Genomic DNA, 9,604 nt, shown 5'->3' on the forward strand with positions numbered 1-9,604 from the left:
TTGAAATTCATGTCAGATCGATGTTTTGTGATCAACTGGGAATTCATATCATTCATTTTCAGCCCCATGAAAATTTTCTGAAGAACAATGCCCCAGGAAAGAATTCATTTGTTTTCTTGGGCATCTTTGAAATTCTGAGGTAAGAGATTACAAACCTGTGGGCTGGGATGAAGTCACTTTGCCTGTTAGGCGTGCATTGAGGCTGTGAAGGATAAGGAGTGGGGTGTTCCATGCCAGGTCTCTCCTAGAAATACAGGGCTGGGAGAGTGACCAGTGCTCAGCGAGCTAGTGTACTTGCTCATAGCCATTTTCACAAGCGGGGTGGGGGCGGGGGACATTCAGAAATGAGTCATCTCTCATGTCTCCTCTAGAGAACAAGGATCTCTGTAAAATCAGAGCAATGGATGGAAACGAGACCAGAAAGACATGATTCCTTATCTCCCTATTTCAGCCTTTGGCTTTGATAAGTGAGGTGACCAAGTTGGACGAATTTAGAAGGCTCTCACAGAGCCATTCAGCTGACTCCTGGAAGCTCAGGACTCAGCCCCAGATGCCAAAGTTCTAAATAAGTGAGAACCCGTCCACAATGCTACTTATTCTCCTTCAGGATTATTTAAAAACCCATCACAATTCTACAATATACAAGCTTAGTCTTTTGATTTTCTCAGATAATTGTTGCAATTGTATCAAAAAGCTAAAAGGTTTTAACATAATTAACCAACATGAGTTGATGTTAATGTTGCAAGATCATTAGAAAGTTTATATCCATTGAAAACCTGACTTTAAAAATAGGAAAGAGAGAATACAGACCACTTTCCTTTCCTCCAAACCTCCAGCAAGGAACCCAGTGTCACACAAACCATCAGTTTTGAGGATGTTTACCATTTAAGAAAGTCATATTTTAAAACAGAAATGTAGGGAGGGTATTTATTCAGATCAGCAAAGCTGTGGGAAATAGTGAGGCAGAAATGCCTTCCATGGTCCATTTTGTCTGTTTGTTGAGAGGAAAAGATATTTTTCCTGCTTTAATTTCTAAGTTATATCTCAGTTTAGAATAAATTAAGTGAAAGAATAATCTCATTCTTTTGACACCTTCAGAAAATAGTCCAGATGTAAACAACTGTTTCAGGAAGACAGTTGGATAAGTCTATCTATCTAAATTATTTCCTGGGGTATGTGATGGTTATAATTTTCAAAGCCTTATTAATAAGCAAGCAGAAAGTCTATAGATGAGTTCTTACTCTAAGCTGGTATCTATCATAAAGAATAATGCATGAGGCTTGCCTGTGACCTGGCTAATTGTGACATATTGATAAATACTAGTTTAAGATGTTTAGACAAGTCTAAGTGACTAAAAGTAAGAATATAACGCACACTAAAACACTCTTAGTGATAAAATTCAAATGGATTGCATTAATGTGTTTAAAGGATATCAAATCATTGCATGTCTTAATTGGTTTGAATAGCAACTAATTTATAAAGATTCTTTTCCAACAGAACTAGGCCACTATTAATAGATTTTTAATCACTTATAAATTAAAATGTAGAAATGTTATACTGTCCTGTGATAAGCCTACACATTCTATTTCTGTAATATTTGTTTATACCTACATAAGAAGTAACATTTTTTGTTAGAGTATGGGGGAAATTAAAATATGAATAAATGGTAGCACATGAAAAGCAATTACTCATTGGAGGCACTCTCCAGAAATTTCAGATGTTTCTTACCTTTCTTATACAGATAAAACTGCTTTGAAATGAATCTTGAGGTTTCTTTTTTCTTTAGGCACTAGAAATTATATTTAATCCACCATCCTTTGTTGACATTCTAAACAAGAGATAAATAATAGAAACGAAATGAATCTCTTTGTGACCCAGGCTTGTGATAGGAACCATCAATTACACAATCGTGACGGACCTTTGCCTATTTGTTTTTCTGACCCTTTAAACCTCTAGCTGTCACTTGTCCTCTCTTGATTATCTCTTAATCTGCTCTAACCCCTGTGAAATAGGGACCAAAGGTACCAACCTCTGTATTCTGCAATTGAAAAGACAGCCCAAGAGTAAATAAGCCAAGCTCTGAGGAACCTTCAAACTCCAATAGTTCCCGCCCTTTGGCCCAGCTCTTTCTCAGGTCCCAGACTGAGAAACCAGCAGATCTGTAAACCAAGCACATGGATATAAAGACCAAATGAAGGCCTGGATGGTAAACATGGGCTTGTGACCTTCACTAGCAACATCCAGCCTCAGGACTTGCACTATTCCCAAGCTCATGTCCCCTGTGGATGGCCCTCATGCATCTCTTGACTGGGAACTCTCGGTTCCCCACCTGAACAGTATGTGGGATACAACAGAGGCCAAACACAGAGTGTCCAGCCCCTCTAGAGAAAACACTGGCAAAGCAACTGCAAAGTTGGTGACATTTGCTCTTGAGAAAGAGAGGTGGGGCCTGGAATAAGGATGGCAGTTGGAAGGTGAAGGGCAGTCCTGGCTCTCAGTAGCAGTAATGATCACTCTTGAAGGGACCATCACTGGATATAATCAGGTATGGGGCCTGCTCCTCAGCCAACTTGATCAGCTTCACATTCAGCTTGCCCAGGTAGGCTTTGACTTCTGCCTCATCCAGCTTCCTAGGCAGGAAGTGAACCCCAATGGGTGTTTATCTGAGTGGGTCCACAGCTCATCCAGCTTCCTAGGCAGAAAGTGAACCCCAATGGGTGTTTATCTGAGTGGGTCCACAGCTTAATCTGTGCCATCCGCTGGTCTGTGAAGGAGTTGCTCACCATGAAGCTAGGGTGGCCCATGGCACAGCCCAGGTTGACCAGCCAGCCTTCGGACAACAGGATGATTCTGTGCCCACTCTTCAGCCAGGAGCAGTCCACCTGGGACTGGGTGTCGCCGTCTCCACAACATTCTCATTGAATCACTTCACACTGATCTTCACTTTGAAGTGTCCTGGGTCACACACAACAGCACCATTCTTCATGTTGAAAGTTCGAGCCAAGGGTGATATCAACAGAACCTGTAGTGGGGACAAAGATGTTGCCCTCCTTACAGGTCTTGTCCACAGTGGTCACCTAATAGCTCTCCAGGGAAGCTTGCATGCAGTGCATTGATGGGGTCAGTCTTGGTGATGGTGACTTGGGTCCTGGAACCCTTCAGGGCCTGGGCATAGCCCTTGCCCACATCACCATGGTCTGCTATCACTGTCACCTTGCTCACAATGATCATATCTATGGCCAGTTTGATACCATCTATCAGGAACTCCCAGCAACCCTAGCAGTTGTCAGACTTTCTGTCGGTAATGGAATGGTTGATGCTGATTGCAGGCATCTTCAGTATCCAATTGGCTATTATCTTGTAGAGGTTGTGGACCCCAATTGTGGTCTCCTCAGAGATGCTTCAGATGCCTGACAGAAGCTGTGGGTATTTGGCATGGGTGAGGTTAGTAGAGTCACCACCATCATCCGGAATTATGTTGAGGGGTCCAGCTTTGAAGTACAATGTTTGCTCAATGTACTACAGATACTCCTCATCTGTCTCATCTTTCCAGGCATACACTAGAATGCCAGCCTTGACAATAGCAGCCACAGCTTGGTCCTGGGTAGAGATGTTGCAGCTGGACCACTGCACCTCAGCACTCAGGGCCATGGGAGTCTTAATGAGGATAGCAGCCTCCACGGTCAGGTGAAGGCAGCCAGCAATGTGACTGACCTTCGGTGGCTTGCTGCATGGGTGCCAAACCTGGCCTCTCATTCTTGGCTGTATCCAAGGCCTTTCATTCCCAGCTAGCAGTCTGATGTCCCTGGCTTTGTAGGGCAGTTTGTTACACATGCTGGCACTGCTTCTGCTGGGTGTGATGAACTCAGTGAAGGGGACCAGGCAGCGTGGGGCCATCTCTTTCAGCACTAATCCTATTAGCCAGCTTGAGACAAATGTAAACCTGCAAGCCTTAGGCCACCACTCACCAAGCATGTTACTCAGGTTGTACTGCCCTCCAAGTCTAAATTTCTTCGTGTGTAAATGGGCATATTAGTAATAAATATTATTGTCCCATAGCACAAGGATTAATATGCCTTGATACACAGAAATAATTAGACAACTTCTAACACTGTGTGCATATTTACTATTACTATTCACAATTGATGCTTAAAGAATGTCTGTTGAACGAAATTCCCATCCAAATTAAAACACGACACAGCAACTCCCATCAAATAGTCCAAATCTTCTCACGTTTAATGAGCATGAAGGACCTAAGACAGTAACTAAGTCACAGTTAAGTTCCAAAGCCTGTAGTTAAAAAGTAAGAACTCATTCATGTAGTGTTGTCAGAGGAGCTCTGTGATCCCCACGTCCCTCCTACCATCGGGACCCCACTGCCCCACTGCCTGGTGCCCCACTGCCCCACTGCCCCACTCCCCCACTGCCCCACTGCCCCACTGCCCCACTGCCCCACTGCCCCACTCCCCCACTGCCCCACTGCCCCACTGCCCCACTGCCCCACTGCCCCACTGCCCGGTGCCTGGTTGACAGGACTTGGGCTAAGCTGCTAAGGTCTTTTTGTAAACAGCAGGACATGCAGCTGTGTATGAAAATGGAGTCAACCACTTAGAACTGGATGGGGAATTAACATAATAAATACCTACTGACACTTTAATGATATTGCTTTTATATTCTTTAGACTACTCACCTAGCTTCAGAAATCGTGGAAATTGTATCTGCTAAAGAAGAAACATGACAGCAGAGTAGAGCTGGAGGATGCTAGGAAAAGGTGGAGGGGAATAAATTGCCAACTTAATTCTTTTCAGAGGCCAGTACACCTCTGTAATGTCACACTGCCATCAAGAGCATTTTAAAACAAGAAGTTTCAACTTCAAAGTATATGTGGTAACGTGTTTAGCGTTTGAAGTCACTGACAAAAAAGATCTGATAATGTTCCATGTTATGACACCTCCATTATCCCACAAAATAAAGACTCTCTTCCTTAAAAAAAAAATGTGGTTTGACGCTTCAAAGAGAACACTTCTTTCCAACTAACACTGAAGGGTTCGTTTTCACCGTGTACAGAGCACACACTGCAGTACAGGAAGGACTGAGATTGGCTGTCAGTGACACAATTAGAGAGCTCGACATGGGGTTACAGGGTGGACACCACTGGTATGGAACCTTGACCTGTTACATTCAAAGGTACAGGAAAAATACAAAAACCACTGCTGTACAGTGAGACGGAAATGGTGCCGGCTTTAACACCTACCTACCTACCTAGCTGACTTTAGAAAGTTCAGTACAGCAGTGTTACTTTGAGCTCCAGGGTCTGGGTTAAATACACTCAGGAAGTGTGTGATGCAGGAAATGAAGCCTGGGAGACACATAGTAATTTACTCGGTACTTCTGTGCAGTGACGTTATATGAATAGGTGGCAGTGGACCTATGAACAGTGTCCTTTTTTTTCCTTTCCAAGATCAGGTAAGAAAAAGTCAAGTGTTAGAATGATTGACATGCTGACAATCTTACTGAATAAGGCTAGCTTGGAGGACCCGTGACTCATGTGCTCACAGATGGCTAGTGACTGATGTTGACTTTCACACTCCCTAGATGTGGGCAAGTCAACCCCCAACCATTCATCATGACAGCATACCAGACTATACTGTCTTTAGTCACACACAACAGCAAGGTAAGAAAAAGTAGTCACTTCAATGTGTTTTCTCTTCAATGATGAATTAAAGACCCAGTATTCTTTACAGGAAAGGAGCACAGGCGTGTCGCTCTAGCATGTGGATTTTAGCTGATACATATCTGCTCCTTCAGTGACTTTGGTACATGAGTGGGGATGTTCTTGCCACATACTAAGTGAGCACTGATCTCCATGGCACACTACAGTCCCAGGCTAAGGCAAACTCTCCTGCCCCTTTTATAGAGAGGCATGAGGACCAAAACATGTGTCACTGTAGCAGGATGATAAGTAAGTAGGCCTGTCAGATCAGAAGGACCAACACTCCTTTAGGATCTTCAGCTAGGAGCTAGGCACTTTTAAGTCCTGTTGGGAATGTTAATTCCATGATGGATATTTATTCTAAGCCCCTTTTGATGTTTTCCCTTTTAAGTGATCTACCATCTGATAGACAATGGTCATACCATTTCCTTATGCCTGATTGTCTTGAGCAGAAAACTGGCTGGACTGTCATCAAAGCTGCCCCAAAACTAGCTACGAAGACCATTAAAATCATTGTCACTCCTGAAGCCACTTCTGCTACAGGAGGCCTTGGTCCAGTCAAGGTTGCCCCAGACAGTTTATAATCAACTCCTGGGAGAGACCACCTGCCTTGAAAACCTTCAGTGATCTCTCCATGACCTCACCCTTCTTATAGTTACTGATTCTCACTGAGACCCAAAGGAGCATTTCCCTGGTGACTTAACAGAAGTTCATGACTGGGGGATGGAAACACCGCAGCCATGCAAGGCTGTGATGGCGGAAACAGAAACTGGACACATCCGAGCCATGGCCCTTTATTCTAGCTGGGCAAGCAGCCTGAGAGTCTTTTTGGTCTTTTTAGCCACTCTAGTCTTCCTTCCTGTGTACTATTCCTGATGTTACACTACTGGGTGCCAATGAAAGCTTCTCCCAAATGGTTTTCCCTCACCAACTCTGACTTTTCCTGTGGGGAGAGCTGGTTGAGCTGGTGGCATGAAGAACAGGGAGCAGGGACTAGAGAGATGGAGAGATGGCTTAGCAATTAAGAGTACTTGCCAGGCAGCGGTGGCACGCGCCTTTAATCCCAGCACTCAGGAGGTAGAGCCAGGCAAATCTCTGTGAGTTAGAGGCCAGCCTGGTCTATAGAGCAAGATCCAGGACAGGCTCCAAAACTACACAGAGAAACCTTGTCTGTGGAGAATGTCATGCAGATTGCAGTATAAATGCCTGTAACTCCATCTTCAAGAGGTCCAGCTCCTTCCTCTGTCCTCTACAGCCACTCACACACATGTGAGCGCACGCGCGCGCGCGCACGCACACACACACACACACACACACACACACACACACACAAATAAAAATAAAAATCACTTTAGGAAGAAAGAAAGATGACAAACAGAGGAGCTTGTGGGTCTTTTAGCCACAGACCCACCCAGCAGCAAGATGGCTGAATACCAGGTCCACAGAGCAGCAAGGAGCAGGTATTATAGAAAGCCCAGAGTGTGCAGATGAGTGATCTTAGGAGCCGAAGGTGAGAACTGCAAGCTCTGGTCTTTGGCAGAGTTTCTGCAAACCACCAAGGTCGAAGAGCTGAGGGCTTCAAATCTGAAGACTCGAGTTACAGAGTAGCTGCTGCGTGCTGAGTCAACGGAACTCGAAGTCCCAAGCCATCAGCTCTGATCCAAGCACCTGCAGCTATAGATCACCCACTTTGAAAGCTTGAAACAGTAAGGCACTGGTTCTCAAAGCCTGGATCTGTAAGCCTCTGCTTTGCAAGCCTGGCCCACAAGCTTCCGGCATTCAAGAGCTGCCAACACCAACACCATCTCTCCATCTTGTTCCTTTCTTGTTCAAAATTTCCAAACATATAAGACAAAAAGAGCCTGGGTCAGTGGCATTGATCTGCAAGTGAGAGTCTACACATGTGGGAACAGTAAAGTCAACAGGAAGTACAATTCTTTTTTTTTTTTTTTTTTTTTTTTTTTTTTTTTAAGAAATACTAAGGTATAATCTGAGTTCTGACAATGACTGAGATAGGAATAATTCTATCACCTCCAACTTCCCTCAGGACCTTGGAAGTCTACTCCCAATTCCACATCCCTTAGCAGCTATGGATCTGACTGATGTGATTGTGATCCCGACTCTCCCAGAATGTTCTATGAATGCGATCATACTTTCAATCTGGCTTCTTTTATTAAACTTAGCTTAGAGATCTGAAATTCATGCATGCTGCTATTTGTGTGAACTGTCTGTGTCTTACAATACATGGTAATATGTAATACATCCAAATATAACCATTCTCAACTTAGAAGAAAAACAAAGATTTGATGTCTGTTGTGTTAAAACATGTTCTCTTTTCTTGAAGATTCCATTGAACTTAAGAAACAAAAAGTTCAGAACTACAGGTTTGGTAAACAGAAAAACAATTTTGAATAAGCAACCAATCATCCTCAGCCAGTGACCACTAAATTTGAACCAGAACTTGTCACAATTGTGATAATAACTGGCACAAACTAGAAATTAATTATAATACTTGATAAGATTTTATGATGAAGTGGCACCACCTTTCCCAAAAGCAGGTGAAGCATTGAAATGAGTTACTGTAACTGAGGTTACACAGTTATACTAGTGTATGGAGACAAACCCAAGACAGCATTTCTCATCCTAACAGCCTTCATCTCTTCTAGTTAACATGCTCCGTCTGTCTTTCCATCTATGAACCATTGGTTCTTCACAGTGACATACTTAGAGTATATTTCAGAAAACAATTTTGATTTTACTCTTCATATGTGATATTTTCAGTATACCTCAAAGAGAAAGAGATGAAGAGGAGGAGAGGAGAGGGGAAAGAGAAGAGAAAGGGGGAGTTAGAGAAGGAGAGAGGAAAGAGACAGGGATGAAGGAGCAGGAAAGAAGAGCTATTGTAACAAATCCTGCTGTAGAAGATCATCATGTTAGATCGTTACATGTTAAAAGAATTCATTTCAGGCTGGCAAGAAGGCTCATCCTGTAAAGATACCTTTCAGTTGAGCCCGATAACCTGAGTTTGTTTTCCCTGAACCTATGACAGGAAAACTGACTCCTGAAAGTTCTTTTTACCCCCAAAAGCTCCCTGGGGTATGCTTGTGCCTGTACATGTGCACATGCGTGCACGCACACATAAATAAAACAAAATTTTTAAATAACAATAAAAATAACTTACTTGCTTAGAGGGAAAAATCAAATTCTTATCATTATTGCCCAATAACCTCATGTTACCAAGTCACACTGTTTCTGCTGCAGAAGGTTTAATATGCTAACTAGGGCATCTATAATAAAGCAACAAATGTGAGCACCCACTGACAGAGAATTGAAAATAAGCAATCTGATAGATTTTTAAAAGTCTAGAACAGCGTCATGTTTAATTTATATGCGTAATTTGTTAGTGATCTAATATCCTATTTGAAAGAAATGTTTCCAGTTAATATCTCTAACTCAAATATAAAAAAGAAGCCAATAACAGCTATGCATTCAATTATCACTTTATTTCATTGACTTTGCTTTATTAAGCACAGCGTATCTGGCTCTTTAGACACCAACTCTTTATCGAAGATGGCAGCTTCAGGAATGATGGATGATATGTGTGCATATCACTTGTTTAAATTCCCACTGCCCTCTTATAAAGCTTCTAAAGGATAATTCAAGCCAATCTTATGCCCTATGATATGAAAGGTTTTTTTAGAGGAACTAATATTTGTGTGCTTTGCCAAGTTCTCAGAAACCGCAGCTATCCTAATCTCTGTGAAGTGAGTAGAAATTATTAAACTATCAATATTCTCTATATAAAATCAAATGAAAATTTGAAGTAATCCTTAGGATATATGAAAATGTTTCAAAGTATATGCTAAGAAAAGTTGAGTCAATTTTCTTGAG

The 9,604-nt window shown here is 42.5% G+C and overlaps 1 pseudogene; it reads right to left on the reverse strand.

The window, feature by feature from the left end:
• Nucleotides 1–2,494: 2,494 nt before the first annotated feature.
• LOC118590804 lies at nucleotides 2,495–5,133 on the reverse strand (annotated as a pseudogene).
• Nucleotides 5,134–9,604: the final 4,471 nt, after the last annotated feature.

Source organism: Onychomys torridus, chromosome 9, assembly GCF_903995425.1.
Source record: "Onychomys torridus chromosome 9, mOncTor1.1, whole genome shotgun sequence".
Classification (NCBI taxonomy): Eukaryota; Metazoa; Chordata; class Mammalia; order Rodentia; family Cricetidae; genus Onychomys; species Onychomys torridus.